The 21,389-nt window shown below is 38.9% G+C and overlaps 1 protein-coding gene, 1 non-coding gene and 1 pseudogene across 5 annotated transcripts in view; 2 read left to right on the top strand and 1 right to left on the bottom strand.

Annotated features, from left to right (window-relative positions):
• The window catches only part of Epb41l4a (erythrocyte membrane protein band 4.1 like 4A), a 231,624-nt gene that overhangs the window by 175,250 nt on the left and 34,985 nt on the right, over positions 1-21,389 (bottom strand). The gene's annotated exons all lie outside the window — the stretch shown is intronic.
• On the top strand, positions 8,593-8,664 carry Trnaa-ugc (transfer RNA alanine (anticodon UGC)). The gene has a single exon. It is a non-coding gene; the product is annotated as a tRNA-Ala (tRNA).
• LOC114086452 (transcription elongation factor A protein-like 8) lies at positions 14,146-14,582 on the top strand (annotated as a pseudogene).

Raw genomic sequence — 21,389 nt, 5'->3', positions numbered from 1 at the left:
CCAGGTTGCTGAAGGTCTCACTAAGTTGCTGAAACTTGTGATCCTCTTGTTTCAGCCTCCAAGTCATTGGGATTTGGGTTTTTTGACACCATGCCCAACACTCCAATAAATTTTATAACACAAAGGCTTTCCAATTCATAATTCCATCTCTGTTTAATTGTTAAGAATAGTCCCTAAGTCTAGGCTCATTTCTCAAATAGAATATAAACTATAATTTTAACTATGAACAAATGCATAATAGATCTAAGTGGAATTTATAACATATATTCTTAAATACTTTTTATTTATTCTCTTTAGATATATATGACAGTAGAATATATTTTGACATACATACACGGAGTATAACTTATTCTAATTAGGATTCCATTCTTGTAGTTAAATGTACTGTGGAGTTTCACTGGTTGTGTATTCATATATGAACACAGGAAAGTTATGTCCAATTCATTCCACTGTCTTTCCCATTCCTATTCCCCCTCTCTTCCCTTCATTCCCCTTTGTCTAATCCAATGAACTTCTATTCTCCCCCACCCCTTCCTTATATACTTACATTCATAGAACTTTTAGTACCTAAGCTTACATATAGGACTGTGCACTGCAGTGAAAAAAAGTCTGAGAAAGAATTTTTCCAGATTAATATCCAGAAAAATAAAAAATATCTATTTCCTGACTACAAAGAAACTGGTCTGTCTTATTTATTGCTGTATTTTTAGTGCCTAGATTAATTCCTGGCAAAGAGCAAGTACCAAATAAATGCTTGTTAAATTATGACTAAAAATGCCAGACAAAAATTGAGGATCTTAACAGGCCAAAATTATGCAGAAAATATGAATTTCATACTTTGCTTTGAGTCCAAACATTTTTATCATCCTCAAATACTGAGCATAGAAAAATTATATGTTTAACAAACTGTTTCTGATTTAATATCAACTCACCTACACATTAAAGATATTGATTTTATAAATAACCTTTATATTTTAGAACAATTCTAGCTACAGAAAAATCACAAATATATACATGCTGAGTTCCTGTATGGTACCAGATTCCTCTTATCTTAACATCTTACATTGCCATGATACATTTGCTATAATTAAGGAGATAACATTAGTACGTTACTATTAACTGATCTCCACACTTTATTAAGATTTCACTAGTTTTCTCCTAATGTCCGAGACCATATTCACATTTAGTCATCCCATTCCCTTAACCTTCTCTGGTCTGTGACATTTTCTCAGGCTTTCCTTGAGTTTGATGACTGAGTTTTGAGAGAAGAACTGGGTAGAAGAACATTCCTCAATTTGAACCTGTTATATTTTTCTCAAAAGACTTAAATTTTGAATACATCAGATTTCAAAACGTTCAGCTCAAGGATTTCTCATACAGAACAAAGTACAAAGTAAAATCTGTGGCCTTGATCTCCCCATTTATTTAAGGAAACATGCACTACAATGGGAAGAGAGTAAACCAGAGGTTTTGAATCCACACTGCAGATAAAGGACTTAAGCAATGGGAAACTAAAGCGGACCGACTTGGTGGGGGGGCACAGATCAAAAGGCCCCCAGGTAAAGTGAGCTGAAGAAAGACTCACTAAGGGACAAGGGAAAGTTTAGAAAAGACGGGAGAAAATTAATGAGGCATCTATTACACCCCAGGCTTCACTGTGCAGTCAGAGTGAAACAGAATCTGTAGTGACTGTGTCCCCACCACCCCCTACCTCTGCCACACTCTGTTTTCTCCTTCTTCATTCCTAGTTTTATTCATTGCAGTGTATCTGCCCTTCTTTGTAAGTTGTCTCTATTCGTCCTTAGAAAAAGAAAAAAGAAAGTGTTCTGTGGGATCCCAGCAGGAAACAGCATCACTGGCAGAGTAACTGAGGAGAGTCTGACAAGGCGCTATCTACCCGCATGGGCAGAGAAACAACAAGAGATGGCACAGTCTCTGGGGCTGGCAACAACAGAGAGCTGTTCCCAGTGCCAGGCTTGGAAGAACAAGAGGTGCAAGGCATTGTCCGAACCCAGAGAGAAAAGTGATTAGGAAAGGGGAACGTGGACCTCTGCAAAGAAACATCCACCTGCAGGAAGACACTGGGAACAAACACTGTGACCTCACTTTCCTTCTGCCCTCTGACCCTGCTAGTGCCTTCCATTGGCTGGAACTAGAAAGGCCAAAAGGCAAAAGGACTTAATGTTGCCCACATGGGTCAGTATCCCAGGAACAGAGCAAAGTGGATCAGGATGGAAATGCATCTACAGTGACAAAAGATGCAGTTCAGAAAGGACCTTATATGAGGATATTTGCATTTTTATATTTATGTCTTATCCTAAGATACTATGGACTTCCCTTCAAGACAGAGAGAGCAGTTTGCAGGGGTGGGGGGAACACTTAGGTCCCACGTAAACCTTATAGTAGGCATATGGGATCTATGTGAAAGATGAGATGGAATATGCTCATCTCAGCCATTAGTCAGGGCAGCACTTGGGTCCAACACAGCATGATTCTGCTGCCAGGACCACACACACAGGGCACAGCCTTGAGGTTGAGCCTGACCAAGCCTCATGAAATGGAGGCAGGTGAGGCTAGTCCTTTCCACATTAAAAAGAGGGTCTATCTTACTTGCTTCCAAACTAGCAAGAGACTTCAAGATCTCTTTCAACAGCCTGACCAAATCACTCAGCTCTGCTCAATACCTCATGTCAATGCAGGACAAAGTTTACACCTAGGGTCCAAATAAACAGCCTATGTTTAAACACATAGAGCCTAACCATTGGATCATCCCACCCAATACTTCATGAGCTCCAGTGCTAGACCTCAGATCTGTTCTACAGATGTAGAGCAAAATAAAACTTCATGGTTGTTCCACTCCACTTCTTCAAATAATTTCTCTTGTTTAAAAGCCTATCAAACCTCCTGTTTCTAAGACCTCTGATGAGGCACAAGTGTTTCAGTGTTCATGAAAACACTGCACATCTTCCCCATCACCCACTCTTACGTAAGCTTCCCTGGTAAACATCCTATGTGGGCCTTTTCTCCTCTCCTTTTCTGTCTTGGTACCTGCCATCTTTCTCTATGGAACTCACCACTCCAGGTCCCCCACTCAGCAAGGTCCATGACCAGCTCCTTTCAGGACAAGGAGATGCCCCCCCACCCCAAACAACACCATCCTGAGCAACATTGTAAGTGCTTCATAAATTCATGAATTGAACATGCTGTGTGCAGATGCCTTTGCATTTAATAAAAACATCCATTTCTCTTTTCAGAAATACAATGAAAATATGAAAGGTTGAAAGATCACAGGGATGACATTTACATTCCATTATGATTGTGCTGTCAATAATTTCCCAAGTACCTAGCTTAACAAATCGTGAACCGCTTGCTTCATAAAATAAAGAACACCAAATACCGTAAGCCAGAATCAAATCTTCACAGTGGTGTGACAATGAGCTACTGTGTTCACCAGAAACACAAAGCAGATGACTTCATATTGTTATTTAGAAAAGATGGTCCTCAACTGTATTTAATTGAGTTAAATGAGTTTGTATTATGAGATAACTTTGAGGGGAAAATAGTTTATAAAGCTTATGGTACAAAATAATTTAAAAGCAGCAAAGAAAATAATGAACTTTTCCCCCATAGGCTTTGAGCCTTTTGTTAATCTTATTTCTCAATTTAGTATTATCTTTAAAGATACGAGAAGTAAACCTGAACAAATTGACTGCCTTGCCAGGCATGGTGGCACACGCCTATAATGCTGTGACCCAGGCAGAAGGATCATAGTTCAAGCCAGCCTCAGCAACTCAGTGAGTCCCAAGCAATTTAGTGAGATCCCCAGAAGAGGATATTCAATCAATCAACAAATATATTAAAAATGCTCATCATCTCTAGCAATTAGAGAAATGCAAATACTCTGACTCACTCCAGTCAGAATGGCAGCTCTTATGAAAACAAACAACAATATGTGTTGGCAAGGATGTGAGGGAAAAGGTACACTCATACACTGCTCGTGGGACTGAAAATTGGTGCAGCCAATATGGAAAGTAATATGGAGATTTCTTGGAAAATTGGGAACCAAACCACCATTTGACCCAACTATCTCTCTCCTCGGTCTATACCCAAAGGACTTAAAAACAGCATACTACAGGGACACAGCCACATCAATGTTTATAGCACCACAATTCACAATAGTTAAACTGTGGAACCAACCTAGATCCCCTTCAGTGGATGAATGGATTAAAAAATGTGGCATATATACACAATGGAATACTACTCAGCAATAAAAGAAAATAAAATGGATGCAGGTAAATGAATGCAGTTGGAGAAGATAATGATAAGTGAAGTTAGCCAATCCCAAAAAAATAAATGGTGAATGTTTTCTCTGATATAAGGTGACTTACTCATAGTGGGAGAGGGAGCATGGAAGGAATAGATGAACTCTAGATAGGGCAGAGGGGTGGGAGGGGAAAGGAGAGGGCAGAGGTTAGCAATGATAGTGGAATATGATGGACATCATTATCCAAAGTACATGTATGAAGACATAAATTGGTGTGGACATACTCTATATACAAACAGAGATATGAAAAATTGTGTTCTATAGGTATAATTAGAATTGTGATGCATTCCACTGTCATGTATTTAAAAATAAAAGCAATTTTTAAAAAATTAGTGAGATCCTTTCTCAAAATACAAATTAAAAAGGACTAGAGATGTAGCTCAGTGGTTATCACCCCTGGGTTCAATCCCCAATGTGTATGTGTGTATGTACACACACACACACACACACACACACACACACACACAGCCTTTTAATGCAAAGCCTTCATACCCACTTCATTTCTCCATCCCTACATGTAAAACATTTCCTCTTCCCCTGTGTCTTAAAGCATGAATGCTCTTCTATGAGGCCATCCTTCCACTGTGTGATTGACACCACTCCCTCCCACCTCCTCTAGTACCTGCCTCATTTGTTAACAGTCTCCTCTCCTCAATGGGGACACCACCTTGTCCCCACTGACTTGTCCCCACCACCTTGTCCCCAATGTATACGCCTTGGTCACTCCTTTAAAAAAATACAATCCTCTCTGACATCCAGTAAGTCCCTCCAGACACCATCCACTGCTTCCCTGCTTCTCACTTGAAGAAGACTGTGGGTGTGTGACCTCCTCCATCTCTTCCCAGCCCCTCCTTTTCTTGAGCCCAGTTCTGATACCTCTGCTTCAACTGCACCTGCTCTCTCAAGGCTGGTTTCTTGTATTGCCATATCCACTGCACACCTTGCAGCCTGTGTCTTCCGGGAAGCCTCTGTCACATTTGCTATCTCTGACCTCTCCTTCCCACAACTACTATGATGTTCCTTGATTTTCTGGCTCTTCTGGATCTCCAACTTACCTTGCTCATTGTCTTTTCTTGGTTTTTCTTTTTCTGCTCACTTCTTAACTATTGTTTCCCTAGTGTTTCAACCTTTTGTTGCACTCTGCCTTACACTCCTCTATCTCCAATCCTCTTCCATCCCCACAACCCCCCAGACCCTGCTCTTGCCCTCTCCAAGCTCTCCCTGGAGCTGACGATCTTATCCACTTCCATGGGTGCAACTCTCACCTCTCACATAGGCTCCAGAGTCCTTTCACCAGCTATGACATTATATTTAGACAGTTGTTTGGTGCCTGAAGCAGTAGTAACTCAACACAAATGCCCTCAAGGTTGCCGCAACCATCAATGATGAGATCATTAGTCTCTCACACCAGAGACCGCCATCCTAAACTCTTCTACCCTCATTTCCAACATCTATCCATTACCAATTCCTGCATGTTTTATCTTCTAAATAGTTTTAAAATCAATCCTTTCCTTTCCACCCTGATTTTCTCAGTACTCATTGAAGTTCTTAATCTCTCTTACCTGGAGGTATTGAAGTCTATAAAGTCTCCTATCAGAGCTTCCTGAAAATCCCTTTATTTCATTTCCCTGACATAACCCAGGAGGATCTACTAAAAATACAAATGTCTATTACTAGCCTATTCAAAACCCTCGTGGGAAATGAACCAGGGATGCTTTAAAAAAATATAGCTGTCTTATCTCCATTGTACAACTAAAGACATGTTGAAAATGGCCAGCCTGTTGCTGGGAAGCAGCAGGAATGCAGTGAGGGAGATGGGTAGCTTATTGTCTGGCAGCCCCCACCCTGCCTAGTGTGACAAGATGACGCCTGAGCAGAGTTCCCTTTAGCCTCCTAGAATGAAGGCCCAAGGGGAAGGTCCACTGGCCTCCAAGTCCTGTATGAACCTTGGGTGATTGTCCTCAGCCCTCATGTGCCTCCAGTGCCTCTGGCACTGAGTGATAGGTCCCCAGAGCTGCTTCCCCCTCTGCAGCAATACTCTGCTTTCACTTATATTCACTTTTATTTCTTTACCAAGCTGGTAATTTTTCCATCTTTCCTGAATTACTCACGTTTCAATCTTTTGATGGCATTCCATCTCTTTTCTGAATTTTCAAGGGTGTTTTTCCTAAAATTTTTTTCCTGTCATTCTGACTAGATAACATTTTTAAGCATATGAATGGTAAGGATATGTTCAATGTACCACATAAAATGTTCTACTAATCATTTTTGACTGATGCCAGACATAAACTTCATTTAGTTGAATTTTTAAATGTTGGAATTTTTAGAAAAGGTAAATTTTTAAATTACAAATCGTCAACTTCCATTTTGCTCCAAAAGTCTGTAAGCTGGTTGTTTAGATAATAAGGAATTAATTTTATTCATTCATGCAACACCTATCTTGCACTAAGCACTATGTGAAGTGAGAAAGATACTATAGTAAATATAATAGACAAGATCTCCACCTATTATAATTTTAGTAATTTAATATAGGAAAACTTTGGAGTAGCCAACTCACAGTATGCGTATACTCTTATGTGTCTGTGTATTTACATTTCATGACTTCAACACCCTCACAGCTGTTAGCTGGCATTTCAAGTACTGTTATCAGTCTCCAGCACTCCTGGCTTAGCACTTTAAATATCATTATTTAAAAGCTCAACAAAACCTTTGTTAATTAACAAAGGAGCTATTGGAAATCATTTTCATTTGTGAAATAAGTGATGACCAAGACATGTAGTTGGTTAAAAAACTGAACAGACCCCACCATTTCTGCAACAAAATACAAAAACTCAGCAAAGCCAAATATCTGACATCTCCAGTATGGGACTCAAGATCAGAGCCCTGGGTACTGCTGCTGTCCACTCCTCAGAGGACTCTGGTGATAATTTAAGCCACAGTTGGCCAGTCTCACTGTCAGACATTGTCACTGTACCTATACTGAAGGAACCCATTCATGTAGGTGCTAGTCAGAGTGCCCAAGGACAGAGTTCAATTATCCAAAGTGGCTCTTTATGATACTTCCTTGCTGTACTTATAACGTTAGTCCTGCCAGAATTAAGACCAGAAATTGTTTTCATTGTAATTTACCAGCAAGAAGCAAGAGACTACAAAGGGAAGGGATGGATAGCACCCTCCTATTTCTAGATTCTGGAGGCTACCCATATTGAACAGAAAGAATCCAACAATGCTAAAAGCTAGATTGGCACCAGTAAGTGCAATTCAGAAATAAAAGAATTACACGGCTAAGGATAGTGTGCAAAAGGGAGAGCTATCCAAGATGAGAGCCAGATCATATCTTACAGGTGTCATGGGTCTTGGTAGGTCATGAAAAGAGCTAGGATTTTATTCAAAATGTTTTGGAAACTACTGTATAATTTTAAGAAGCTAACTCAATACAGTTACTACATAGAAAAATAAACAGTCAAGGAAGCAAGCAGTGGAAACAGGAGATTGTTACAGAACCTTGGGCCAGAGATGATGGTACCTATAGACTAGAGGTAAACACAGAGAGGTGGATAGATATTCCCTCAAAATACCTGACATACAATGCAATGTATAACAGTATTTCTATACTGTTCTTTTTAAGAGCAATCACTAAATAATTTAACAACTAGGATTAACAATGTCTGTTCTGGGGAAAAAAAATAAAACATGTTCAGGTATAAACTCGGGACCCAAGAATATTCTGAAGACTGACCAGGAACCCGTGTTCCATCCTGGTTCTCCACAAGAAAAGGGGAAGTGTGGATACCCAGCTTCCAGTCCCCTGTCTATGGTTCCCTTAGCCTGAGGCTAAAAATTATACAGGTCATGAACAGCAAGGGGTGAGGTGGGACACCAGAAGGGTGGAATGTTGATAGGACCAGGGGTCCCTACAATGTCCAGCCTTGGGTCCTCTTAGGCCCACTCCCTGTCAACATGCTCCTCTCCTCTTCCCACCCCCATCTGCTCTGGTGTGATTTCTTCTTCCCTGTAGCCCAACCTGGGAACTGAATTCATTTTCACATATAAGGGTGCTGAAACTGGAAGCCAATTTTATTTCCATTAAAACAATAGCTAATGTATTTATTATTAGATGCCATGTATTAGAGTTTTCAATGTATTAGCATGTATCATCCTCATCAAAATCCTATCCCCATTTTATAGAAGGGGAAACTGAGATATAAAGAAGTAACTTGCCTAGCTGGCAAGTGGCTGAGGCAAGATTAGAACCCAGGCTGAGACTAGGGATGTAACTCAGTTGGTAGAGTACTTGCCTTGCATGCACAAGGCCCTGGGTTCAATTCCCAGCACCACCACCACCACCACAAAAAAAAAAAAAAGAACCCAGGCTGTCTGGCTGCTGGCCCCATGTTCTTGTCTGCCTACTGGAGTCTGGCTCCAAAGTCATGCTGTTCAGAAATAAGGATGAGACAACTGCAGTCATCAATCACAGGAAGGTCCAAGATGCAATTTAATAAGAGTATCCAACTTATATTTTGATGGAGAAACATCCAGGTGAATGTTTACATGGTTTCTATAGTGCTGAAATTGAATTCATTTTCATCAAGTTTGAGATCACTCCCAAAAAATCAGATTAATATGTGAAGAAGGGAAAACATTCATCTTTTTTCACTCCCTACGTAGTAAAAGAGCAACTCTTGTACATACTTGTCAGTTCTGCCAGAGTGTGAGCCTGCAGGGTAGGAAGCACCCATCTTCGGTGAGAACTTTCCACCATGAGAATTATTAGTGCTGAACGAGCACTCAACTCCGAAATAAATGGCATTCTTCAAATGTCAGAAGCATCCCCAACAGAATAACTCAGATCTCCAACTAGACTATTAAGCTGATGCTACAAACAGTAGCCAGGAAGAAAGGAGTTCATCTCTGCTGACAGTGATTGGGAATGGAAACAAAAAGTCTGAGAATGTCCTCATTATCCAACAGCTTCCTGGTTTAACCTTCTGAGAATGAACAGAAGCATTTCCTAAGTTCAGAACTCAGAGCCATGGGACTCTCATCACCCAGAGCAGCACTGTACTAAGAAATATCTTTGTTCAGGGGGAACAAATACTTCTACAGTTAAAGATGATGAAAAGGGGTAAAATCTAAATAAAAATGATTCATACTATAAAACATAAGGTTGGTCCAGTTGCCTCAGTTACATAACAATAAATTATAAACATTGCTCAACTTTATTTTGCCTCCTAGGTCTTCAGAGCTCATCTTCAAATAGCTCCAAAGTCTCCCCCAAGTAGGAGAACTCCATAAACATCTCTGGCACTTTTCCCCACAAAAGTGAGCTTTCTCTAGCATCCTACCTGACTTTTTCTTTAAAAATGCATGCAAGTTTCATGTTCTGCTCTGAAAAGATCTGTTTTGATTTTTGCCTTGGGTGGGAGATAAGGTAACTTCAAACATTATTATCAGACAAAACTGCCACACCAGGATGATGGGTCAAACATATCTTGTGGCCTTTCACATCTCACCACCACCACTAAGAATGAATTCAAAAATCTCTGAGTTTGAGACCAGGCTTTTTTAAAATGTAAGAAACCATAGTGTGATGTTTAACATTCAAGTTCTCTTTATCTGTAGATCAGTAGCTCTCAATTCCAGCTGCACGTGACAATCATCTGGAAACCTTTTTTAAAATATCAGTGCCTAACCTCCGCCAAACCAACCAAATCAGTCTCAGGATATAGGAAGAGACCACTGTGTTCTGATATTATTGTTTTTAGCTCCATTGGGTAATTTTAAAGGACAGAAAGGGTTGAGAATCACTTCTCAGAGGATTTTTTTTTTTTTTTTTTGGCAGATGGTGGGGGGTACTGGGGATTGAACACAGAGGCACTTAACCACAAGCCCTTTTTTAATTTTTTGAAACAGGGTCTTGCTAAGTTGTTTAAGGTCTCACTAATTTGCTGAGGCTGGCTTTGAACTTGTGATCCTGTTCAGAGGATCTTTAAGCAAAATTAAAGCCCCAGAAGGATGTAGGAACAGCAAAGTCAACCCTTGAAAATACTCATCTTGCCCCTTCTTTTATATTCAATTCTCTAGGAGATAACAGATAGTAATAAGACAAAACACACACTCTTTCTCTGCTAGAGTAGTGTTATAAAAAACACCTAAAACAGAAGGTTTGAATGGAATTCAAAGTTCCAAAAATAATACAAAAATGTCTAGGTTTCAATGAAAGTGTCACTCATCATACCAAGAACCAAAAAGAGCTCAAACTGAATGAGAAATGGCAACCAACAGACTCCAACACCAAGATGACAGATGTTAGAATTACCTGACAAAGATTTTCACGTAGCCATGGTGAAAAAAATAACAATAATAATAATAAAATAAAAATTCTTCAATGAGCAATTAAAAGGATGCTAAACGCTCTGGGGAAAATACCATCACGTTGCTCAGGCCCTTGAAGTAGATTCACTGCTGGGCAAGGATTGTTCATGTCTGGGAACATACAGATGTTTGTTTTGATGGAAGAACCCGTTGGACCTTAGTTCAGCCATATACTGGCCCACAGAGACCTGGTACCTGTTCACCGTAATTTGTCTTTGGCTTGATGGATCTAGAATGACTTTCCAAATGAGATTATCGAATGAGTCAAAGACAAGAATCCCTCAAGGGGAGCTACATCCCCAGGGACTGAATGACTGAAAGCATCTGTGTCTCCAAAGGGTTGGGTTAGGAAAACCAGGCTCCATGACTATCCCCAGTGGTTTATTTCACTTGACACCAGAAGCATAAATCATCAGAGGAAAACCAATAAACTGGACTACATCAAAAGTAATAATTTCTGTTCCACTAAATACTTTGGAAAGTAGATGAAAAGAAAAGCTCCAGACAGAAAATGTTTACAAAATATATATTCAAACAAAGGATGCATCTAGAGTATGTAAAGAACTTGCAAAACTCAACAGTAGAAAAATAACCCATTTGGAACATCAGCAAAAGCATAAGGAAACATTTCATCAAAGAGACTACACAGACAGCAAATGAGCACATAAAAACATGCTGCACACAATCAGCCATTAAGGAATTGCACGTGAAAACTACAATGAGCAAATTCTACACACCTAACAGGGTGGCTAAAATTTTTCAAAAGGTGATAATACCAAACTCTGGTGGGGATGTGAAGAACTCATACACTGTTAGTAGGATTGTAAAATGATAAAACCACTTTGGAAAACAAATTGGTAATTTCTTTAAATAGTTAACATACAATTGCCTTATATATGATCCAATAACTGCACTCTTTGGCATTTAAACAAGAGAAATAAAATTTTACTTTTATGCATAAAACCTACACATGAATGTTTACAGCAGCTTTATCTGTAAAGCCAAAAACTGTAAACAACCCAGACATCCTTCAGCAGGTGAACGATTAAACAGACTTTGGCACAACAACACTGTAGAATAAAAAAAATAAGAAAAAAACTATTGACACATTCAAAAACCTGGATGAATCTCCTGAGAATTATGTTAATGAAGAAAAAACCAACCAACCCAAAAGGCATAATTTCACTGATACAACATCCATGAAATGATTAAATCACAGAAATAGAAAGCAAAATAATGGTATACAGAATTTAAGAAGAGACAAAAGATGCAGAGGAAAGGATGTGGCTGTAGAAGAACAATATAAGGAATCTTTGAGGAAATGTTCTATCACTTGACTACCAATATCAATATCCTGGTTGTGACACTATTAAACTTTTGCAAGAAGTTACCCCTGGGGGAGCATGGGTAAAAAGACAAAGAGATCTCTGTTTCTTAAAACTACTTATGAATTACCTCAAAATAAAAAGTATACTTAAAAATAAAAGGTTACTAAATCACTGAATTCTGACTGCAACATACAGCAAATAACAAGTACTTGGAAGTGACCTTTATGTGTGTTCCAAATATTTTCTTTATGGTCATTTTTAGCTCTAGCATTTCATTCATGATTCATAAGATTCAGCAATTTACTTTTATTCCATAAAGAAGGGGGCCCTTTAGCCTTGCTGAGACCAGTTATTTCCATGGTGACACTCAACATATTATTAACATAAACCAACAGCACACCACACCTAGAATGAACTACTTTCTCCATGGCTACTCTGTTTTCTTGCACCTCTTCAGGGAACAATGATGATAAAGATGCTCAAATATCCCTCTGCCCAGTATCACTATTTTTCCAGAGGTAGATCCATTTGAGGAAGTGGGGGAGAGAGAAGATAAAGAATGTACAGAGACTACTCCTGGTCTCTCCTCTCAGATCCTGGATGCCTCTGAAGTGAACCCTGAAACACTGAATCTGTGCCCAGTGGTTTGAGACCATTTTTTGTACATGTTCTCTAGCAATGAGCTTCCTTCTTCAATGATGCTCAGTTGAACACAGTAATGTAATTGCTTCAATGTTAACAGCAAACCTGAGAGGGAGGGGAGGGGAGGGTCCCAGGGGCAAGAAAGATGGTGGAATGAGATGGACATCATTACCCTAAGTATATGTATGACTGCACATATGGTGTGATGCTATTTCCTATACAACCAGAGATATGAAAAGTTGTGCTGCAATTGTGTATAATAAATCAAAATGCACTCTGCTGTTATATATATCTAATTAAAATATATTAATTAATTTTTTTAAAAGGCCTGGAAGAGCAGCTTTCATCATGGAAGACACTGGTTTAAGTGTCTTAGTAGGTTTAAGTCTAATTTTAACCAGCACAAATTTGACATCAGGGGCTGAATCTGGAAGTCATTCCACTGTGGTGTGTTCTCCATTAGTCTATACTGTTTCTCCCATGGATTAGGTAGTCTGCAGGTAGGTAGAGATATGAAAGAGTATACAGGTATGAGAAGGTATATACAGGAGTGCACATATACAAACACCTTCACACAGCTGACAAAGCACAGTGGGCAAGCACCAGATCAGAACTCCCTACTACTCTTTGTAGATACTCATTATCTGTGGGACACGCACATGACATGTTGAGTAATTGGGGCAGGAGGACTAAACCAGCCCACTGACTTTCAGTATCAAGAGAAAAGCAAAGAATAGATGAATCTCCCCTCAAACATTTAGCATTTTATCTTAAAATAATTAGAACTTTACTAAATGCTTCCTTAGTTTCCCCATATCTACTAAACATCTAAAATTCCTTTATCACAAGATCCTATATGTCACCAATAAAGCTACAGCATAACATTCAGTACTTTTGAGAAAAGGTCCAGTTTTGGTTAAACAAAGAGAAACACAAAGGCCAAGGCTAAAGAAATGCAACAGAAGAGGATACAGGTTACTAGCAGAAAAGGTGGGTCTGGAACAACACTCTGAGCAGTCTGGGAGTTTGGTGCTAATGGAGCAAGGAAAGGAGAAACATGAAATGCTCACATGCCTAATTAATCCTGCTTTCTGAGAGAAAAAGAAATCTCACTAATGGCAAACTGCATGGAAAGCTGCTCAGCTCTTACCTGAAATCCCAGTCATTCTGAAAAGCTGTGGTCAGCAGTACCATACTCAGAGAGACCGGGATCTCAGGCTCAGCAAAAGGCTAAGACCAGACTTAGATTAGTTAGAATGACAGAGAGTCGTCGTGTGCAGAAGTCCTTATAGTCCAGGTCCTGTTTCTCCAAAGCAGCTCGCTTCTGCTGGAGAAGGAGAAAAGTGCCCCAGATCCTTTCAGGATTCTTGGTCTTTGGGGCGTGACAGAAATCGAGGTGAGGGAAGAGGAAGGAAAATCTCCTGGATCCCTGCAGGATTAATTTATTCCAAAAGGAAATAATTTTTAAAAATCAACATGCCAAAGTCATGTGAAGAAAATGAAGGAAAACAGAACATGCCAAAGGCAGAAGACCATCCTTCAGAAGATGTACCACAGGAACCAGAAGGAAATCCTCAACCTTCCCAAGAATGTGTAAGCCAGGAAGCAGAAGGAAACCTTAGAGGAGGGCCTGCCCAACCTGGCCAAGGATTTAAAGAGGACACACCTGAAAGCATTTGGACCCTGAAGAAATGATTAGAGGAGTAGATGAGTTGGAAAGGCTTAGGGAAGAGATCAGAAGAGTAAGGAATAAGTTCGTGATGATGCATTGGAAGCAAAGACATTACGCAGCCACCCTTATCCTGTGTGTTTCAGGCCTTGAATTCCTTTTTGTCTGATATTAAAATCGAGCCCCTGCTTTCTTTATGTTAGCATTTTCTGATGTATCTTTGACTTTCATTTTACTTTTAATTACATGGCGGTATTGTTTTAGGTAGTTTGTTATCAGCACTTTATTGGATTTTGGATTTTGACCTACTTTCCAGGTTTATTTTTCAACTGGAAAGTTTCACACATATGCATGGAAATATGTTCATTCTGTATGTACAGTAAAAACGTAGCAGGTTACAAAGCAACATATTTAGTATCAGTTCACATATGTAGGATACAATTCCAAATTGTGTGTGTGTATACATACATACATATCTCAAACTTAACTGTGCTTATTTCTGTGTGGTGTGAAGTTTTGTTTTTGTTTTGCTTTTTGCTTATGTGTATTTTTTAATGAATACCTTTCACACACACAAAGAAGTGAAGATTTTTTTAATAAGTAATAGTTGATCAAAACTAGTTTGCAACTAGATTGTAAGGGCAATGGGGGCACCTAAACTCTTGAAGAAATAACTATAAAAAAAGAAATGTAAACCTCAAGTTACCTCTGGATTTCTTTGCCAGAGAAATAAAACTGGCGATCATTACAAAAAAAAAAAAAGAAGAAGAAGAAGAGGAGGAGGAGGAGGAGAAGGAGGCTGAAAACAATTAAGGATCAGTAAGAAAAGTATCCAAGGGCACAGTTTGATAGCACACACCTATAATCTCAGTGATTTGGGAGGCTGAGGCAGGAGGGTTGAGAATTTGAAACTAGCCTCAGCAAATTAGCAAGAACCTAAGCAACTTAGCAAGACCCTGTCTCAAAATAAAAAAATAAAAAGGACTGGGGATGTAGCTCAGTGGTCAAGCACCCTGGGTTCAATCCCCAGAACCAAAAAGAAAAACATCAATGGTATATATTTACCTATAGTTAAAGACGCTGCTCCCTCTACCCTGCTTGTTCAATAAGATTTTATTAGAATGGTTTCATAAAACAAGATGTTGTTATAACTATTCATGGTAGTCTTTAAAATAATCATTGAGAAATAAGGCAGATGCTTGCATTTTCTCATCCATAATAATAACTCTTGAAAATTATTTGGCCAATGGAAGAATTTATGTAGAAATATTTGAATCTATGTAGAAATACATTATCAAGGGAGATTTTTTTTAATACTGAGAGAATAATATCAAAGAAAGGAAAAGCAAAAGAGTAGTTTCAGATAGTCTTGAATATATACTCTATGAAACTGTCAAAGAGCAGTCCATCTCTACTTACAAAATCTACCACAAGGCACAGGAAAAAAAAAAAAAAAAACCTGAAACATCTCCAATTAATTTTATGATGCTAGCATAAACTTGGTTCCCACAACAGTCAGAAAAACCACTATACCCACACACACACCTCAACCAAATGGAAAGGAGAAGCAGCATGTATCTCATTCACCCAGAGGACCCAAATGCATTGAGAACCTCCCCCAGACCATATTGAAATTCCTTGTGTCAGAGGGACAGTATACATTATCAATCCTTCACAAATCTCTTACCCAGAATTCATGGAGCCAGATGTGGTTCAAGATTTAAGAACTTTTGGGCTGGAGTAGAGTGCTCACCTCGCATGCGGATGGCACTGGGTTCCATCCTCAACACCACATAAAAATAAAATAAAGGTATTGTTTTCATCTACAACTAAAAAAATTCTAAAAAGAAAAATTTGAGAACTTTTGAGCCCGGCACAGTGGCACACACCTGTAATTCCAGGAACTCAGGAGGCTGAGGAAGGAGCAAGTTCAAGGCTAGCCTCAGCAACTTAGCAAGGCCCTAAGCAACTTAACAAGACCCAATCTCAAAAAATAAAAAGAACTGGAGGATGTAACTCAGTGGCAAAGTGTACCTGAGTTCAATCTGCAATATTAAAAAAAAAAAAAGAGTGATTTGAGAACTTTTAACTTCAAAAGGGTACCTTCTGGGCATTTCCAAGATATTTCACATATCCTCAGGAGTCTGAGGTAACTATGACATTTCTGCTGCAAAAACTCATGATTATTTACATTAAATACAATCAATAAAGACTATGAATTGCCTCACATCAGAGACAGGTCTTTCCCTCAAATATACCCACTTCAGGTCAAGTTTTAGAATCAAAAGTTATGGGGGGAAAAATGTCTAAGTTCTCAAAACAGCTTGGATTTCAGAACTGTAGATAAAGCATTATTGATTTATTATGGAACTTTTGTAAGTAATGATAATTACTGAAAGTTCACTGACTGCTTTCTGTGAGAAATGATGGTTGGCTAACATTATAAATTTTATAAATAAGGTTCAGAAAGGTTGTGGTTTACCCAAAGTCACACTGAAAACACTAGAATTTGAACCAAGATCTATTCATATTCCATCCCACTGTGCTATTATACCAGTCAGGTCTAGCAAATCTAAGCAGAGAAGCCACTTTCTGGAAGCATACTGACAGCTTCCAGAATGGACTGAAAAAACAGGTTTGCAAATCAAGCAAAGGCCAAAGAAGGCCAAGTTACAGAAGCAGTGACCAAGGTTGTGTACTGAAGTTAAGATGCTGCCTTGGCACTGCAAAGGCAGCACACGCCTCAGTACTGCTGCCAGACTCAGTACTGCTATAACCAAACTCAGCCTGAAAACTTTCCAAACACTAAAATTCAAAGGCCTGGGAAGTTAAGCCTCAGCTATTCACCCATGTACTTCCATATTGTGAAAAAGGCATCCTCCAAAGTGAAGGAATGTCAGGAGACTGGGCAATCTCCCTTAAAAGGAAAGTGACAAAAAGCTACTATAGCCATTCTAAATAATATGCTTACAAATTATATCCAATGGCATGCCATAAAGTAGTATTTCTTCAGGAATAGAATTATGTTTAAAAGATATTTAGAATATGTATTTTATATCAATTAGCCAAATCTTAAAAACTCAGTGTTTAGGGGCTGGGGATATAGCTCAGTTGGTAGAGGGCTTGCCTCACATGCATAAGGCCCTGGGTTCAATCCCCAGCACCACCACCAAAAAAAAAAAGACTAATTAAAAAAAAAAAAAAAAAAGAAAAAGAAAAACAACTCAGTATTTAAAAAGATACTTGATATAATTTAACACCCATTCTAAATGTTTTAAAATTCTTGGTAAATTAGGAGGAGAAAGTTCTTTCTTTAACCTAACACTCTTCACCTGAATCTAGTCATATTAAAAGAGCAACACATAAGCCATTTCAATTAGTCAACACTATTTCTGCACATCATTCAAAAACTCTAATCAACCAATCAGGGAGACTGAGGCAGGAGGATTCTAAGTTCATGGTCAGCCTCAGCATCTAAGCAAGGACCTAAGCAATTTAGCAAGATCCTATCTCAAAAAATAGAAAGGATTTGGGCCAGGCACAGTGGTGCAGGCCTGTAATCCCAGCAGTTTAGGAGGCTGAGATAGGAGGATCCTGAATTCAAAGCCAGCCTCAGCAACTGGAGAGGCACTTAACAACTCAGTGAGACCCTGTCTCTAATTAACATACAAAATAGGGCCGGGGGTGTGGCTCAGTGGTTGAGTGCCCTGAGTTCAATCCCTGCTACCAAAAAAAGACTTGGAATGTAGCTCAGTGGTAAAGTGTCACTGGATTCAATCACGAGTACCAAAAAAAAAAAAAAAAAAAACAACTCTAACCTGTGGTAGTTAGAAGAGATACAACTACCAGAAAGTGGGAAAGACCCTATTATCATATTGTTATAATCTATCCTTTGAGTAGCCCTTTGGTGAACTTGCATTTTAGATTGGAAAAAAATTCTGACCCAGTGGAGTAATTCAAATCAAGTTATTCAGATTGGGGTGTTAAATACTTATAAAGCAGAAGTATCTCTTCCAGGGTCTTTTGAGGGTGGTCAGAGACTTTGTTTGGTGCCTAGGAACCCAGCCAAAAAAGACAGGAGAGGAGACTCTCACCTGGGGTGGAGAGTGAAGGAACAGGCCTGGTAACTGGGCAGCAGAAAGGGAAGTAGCTAAAAGATGTAATGTGTAAGGAGCAGATGTGTCTGACATCCAAGTGTCAAATTTCCTTTCCTAGTACTGAGGATTGAACTCAGGGCCTTTTGCGTGTTAGGCAAGTACTCTACCACTGAGCTACATCTCCAGCCCTTTTCATTTTTTATATTGAGACAGGGTCTTGCCAAGTTGCCCAGGCTGTCCTCAAACTTGCCATCCTCTTTCCTCAGCCTCCCAGGTAGCTGGGATTAAAGGAGAACCGTGACCTGCTTTGACATCTATTTTATTCATGTTATTCTCAAACCTGAAGAAATAAATAAATCTCATTATACCCAATCCACATTTGAATAGGAAAAACTATGATTTGGGGTAAAGCCAAGTCCAGTGGAAGCTCGGCAAAGCAGTAATAAAAAGTCAGAAGTGACCCTGAGGAGCTGGAAAGAAAAGTCTCCAATAAGAGGTGATAAACGCCAACCAAGATGAGTCAGTGCTGTCCACAGAGGATTCTCAGAAATAAGTGTGTGAAAAAGAGACACATAGAACCACAAAAAAAAAAAAAAGAAATAAGTGTGTGAGAAGGTAAGTGACACTCCTCAGTCATACAGAATTTGTTTTAATTGTAATGACATTTAGATATGTAAGGAAGGGATGATTCCCAAAGAACAACTTGAAAAACTTGAACTATTCAAGAAATCCCAAAGCATTCCAACTAAAACTAAGTGGAGTCAATAGTAAAGTTTGGTAAAATAAAAAAACACAAGATAAACAATTCTCTTCAACTTTCCTATAAACCAACAATTTTCTTTTTTTAAAAAAAAAAATAGAATGCAAAAAAACTACATTCAAAATACAACCAAAAACATGACATTTAGGAATAGCCTTAAAAAGAAAGATGTAATATTTCAATGACAAAAAAACTAAAACTTAACCGAAAGACAGGAAAGCTTGAATAAATGGAAGGCAAAAGAACAAGTTGTTATATGCAAAGTCTGAATTTTTAGTTTTTCTGAAATGAAATATAGGTATAGCACCATAAGACTGAAATCTCAGTGGGAATTTTTTAATGACAAAAAAATTATTTTAAGGAAAAATTTAAAGGAAAAACAGCTGGGCACAATGGTACACACCTGTAAACCCAGAGATGGAGGGGGATCACAAGTTCAAGAGCAGCCTGAGCAACTTAGCAAGACCCTGTCTCAAAATAAGATTTATTCTAAAAGGGCTGAAATGGAGCCCAGTGGTAGAACACTAGCCTAGCAAGCACAAAGCCCTGGGTTCAATCCCCTGCATAAATAAATAAATAAACGGATGAAAGAAGAGTCATGGATTTTGCCTTAGTTTGGAGACATTTCAGCATGGGCAGTAAATAAATGTTCCCCTAGGCCCCAATATTTGCTGAGAATGGTGATATAAAAAACTGAGAGCTTCATTCAATTGCTGGGCTGCTAGGTTCTGATCACAGCTAAGCAGTGCCAGCTCAAGAAGCCCATGACATGTTGAGAAAGAGACTGAAGTAGCACAGAGGATCCCTGGATATGATCTCAGCTTTACTTTTTATAAAGCAGGTAAAGTGCCTGCCTGCAGAGGCAGCCTCCCACCTGAGCCTGCCAGGTGCTTTCTCCACAGCCTATAGTTCTGGCTAGTGGGACCGAGGGAAAGGAGGTCTGATGAAGAAGGGGTGCTTCCAGGAAAAAATGCTCCCCTCTGGCAGAAACATGTACCAATCAGGACACCTGGAAGAAAAACATGAGAGATGGGCAATCTGGAGAAAGTCTAATGAAGGTACAGGAAAGTCTGGGCTTGGTACGGAAAACCAGTAGAGAGTACAGAATCCCAGTTAGTACCAAGCTCTTATCAACTCTAGAAACCACTTGAAAAAGGCTAAGAAACTCACAGAAAAGCCAAGCTAGAGCTCTACATTGTTAATCCTCTGAACCACCAATTGCTGGACTAGTTAATTTATGAGAAAAAATACATTGCATTACCAAAAGCAAAAACATAATCAAATGAAAAAATCATCTTTTAGCCCACTGAAATTATCTACTTACTGGAATTAAAAGAATTAAAATTATAATCTTAAGTCAGAGAGGAGACATTCCTTTTGGGGGGGCTGCGGGGGCGGGGAGTCAGTGCTGGGATTCAAACCCAGGACTTCATACATGATAGGCCAAAGTCTACCACTGAGCTTTACCCCAACCCCTAACCCATAAACATCTTAAGAGATTCCAATAGGCCACAGAATACAAAATTCAAAAGGAGGAAACAAAAATCATCACATCCAATTTTATCCATGTATTTTTTTAGATGAAATTTTTATCTCTCAAATTTTCAAATATATATATCACTCGGAGATAATGAGGTTTTGGCCTCACCAGCTCCTGGTGGGTGTTCAGACGAATAGAACGTTTCTGAAATAATGTGGGCAAAGTGTACTGAATTCTTTGAAAATTGGACACTACTCCTTTCTTCTAGCTTAACTGTTTCAGCAACAAAAGTGTAAGCTCATCTCGAGACAAGTAATTAATTTTTTAATATGGCTTAATTAGCCCTTTCAATTACACGTGTTTCTAGCTACTTTAATAAAGAACTCAACCCTGGTGTCTTATATTTTTCAAAGGCATGATGGATGAAATGATGCACTACATCCTCTCAGCCTGTTAGTCATTCTTTTAATAAGCACAGCTGTTTGCACTAAGACACAAGGAAGGCACCGTCACCCGCTGAGGGGCATCATACCTTAAAGCCTGAAAACATACAAAGAAACAGCCTCTGAAGCATTCACCTTGTAAACCCAGCCCATAAAATTACTCAAATCTTACATACATATCTTCACATCAAATTACTTCTGATTCTAAATTACTTCCAATGGAACATCAAACCTTCAGCAATTGATTTTATTAGCATAAAAATTAATATTG

The sequence above is a fragment of the Marmota flaviventris genome, chromosome 5, assembly GCF_047511675.1.
Source record: "Marmota flaviventris isolate mMarFla1 chromosome 5, mMarFla1.hap1, whole genome shotgun sequence".
In the NCBI taxonomy this organism is placed as follows: domain Eukaryota; kingdom Metazoa; phylum Chordata; class Mammalia; order Rodentia; family Sciuridae; genus Marmota; species Marmota flaviventris.
The sequence above is the reverse complement of the archived record's forward strand: the minus strand, read 5'-3'. Positions and strand labels throughout refer to the sequence as shown.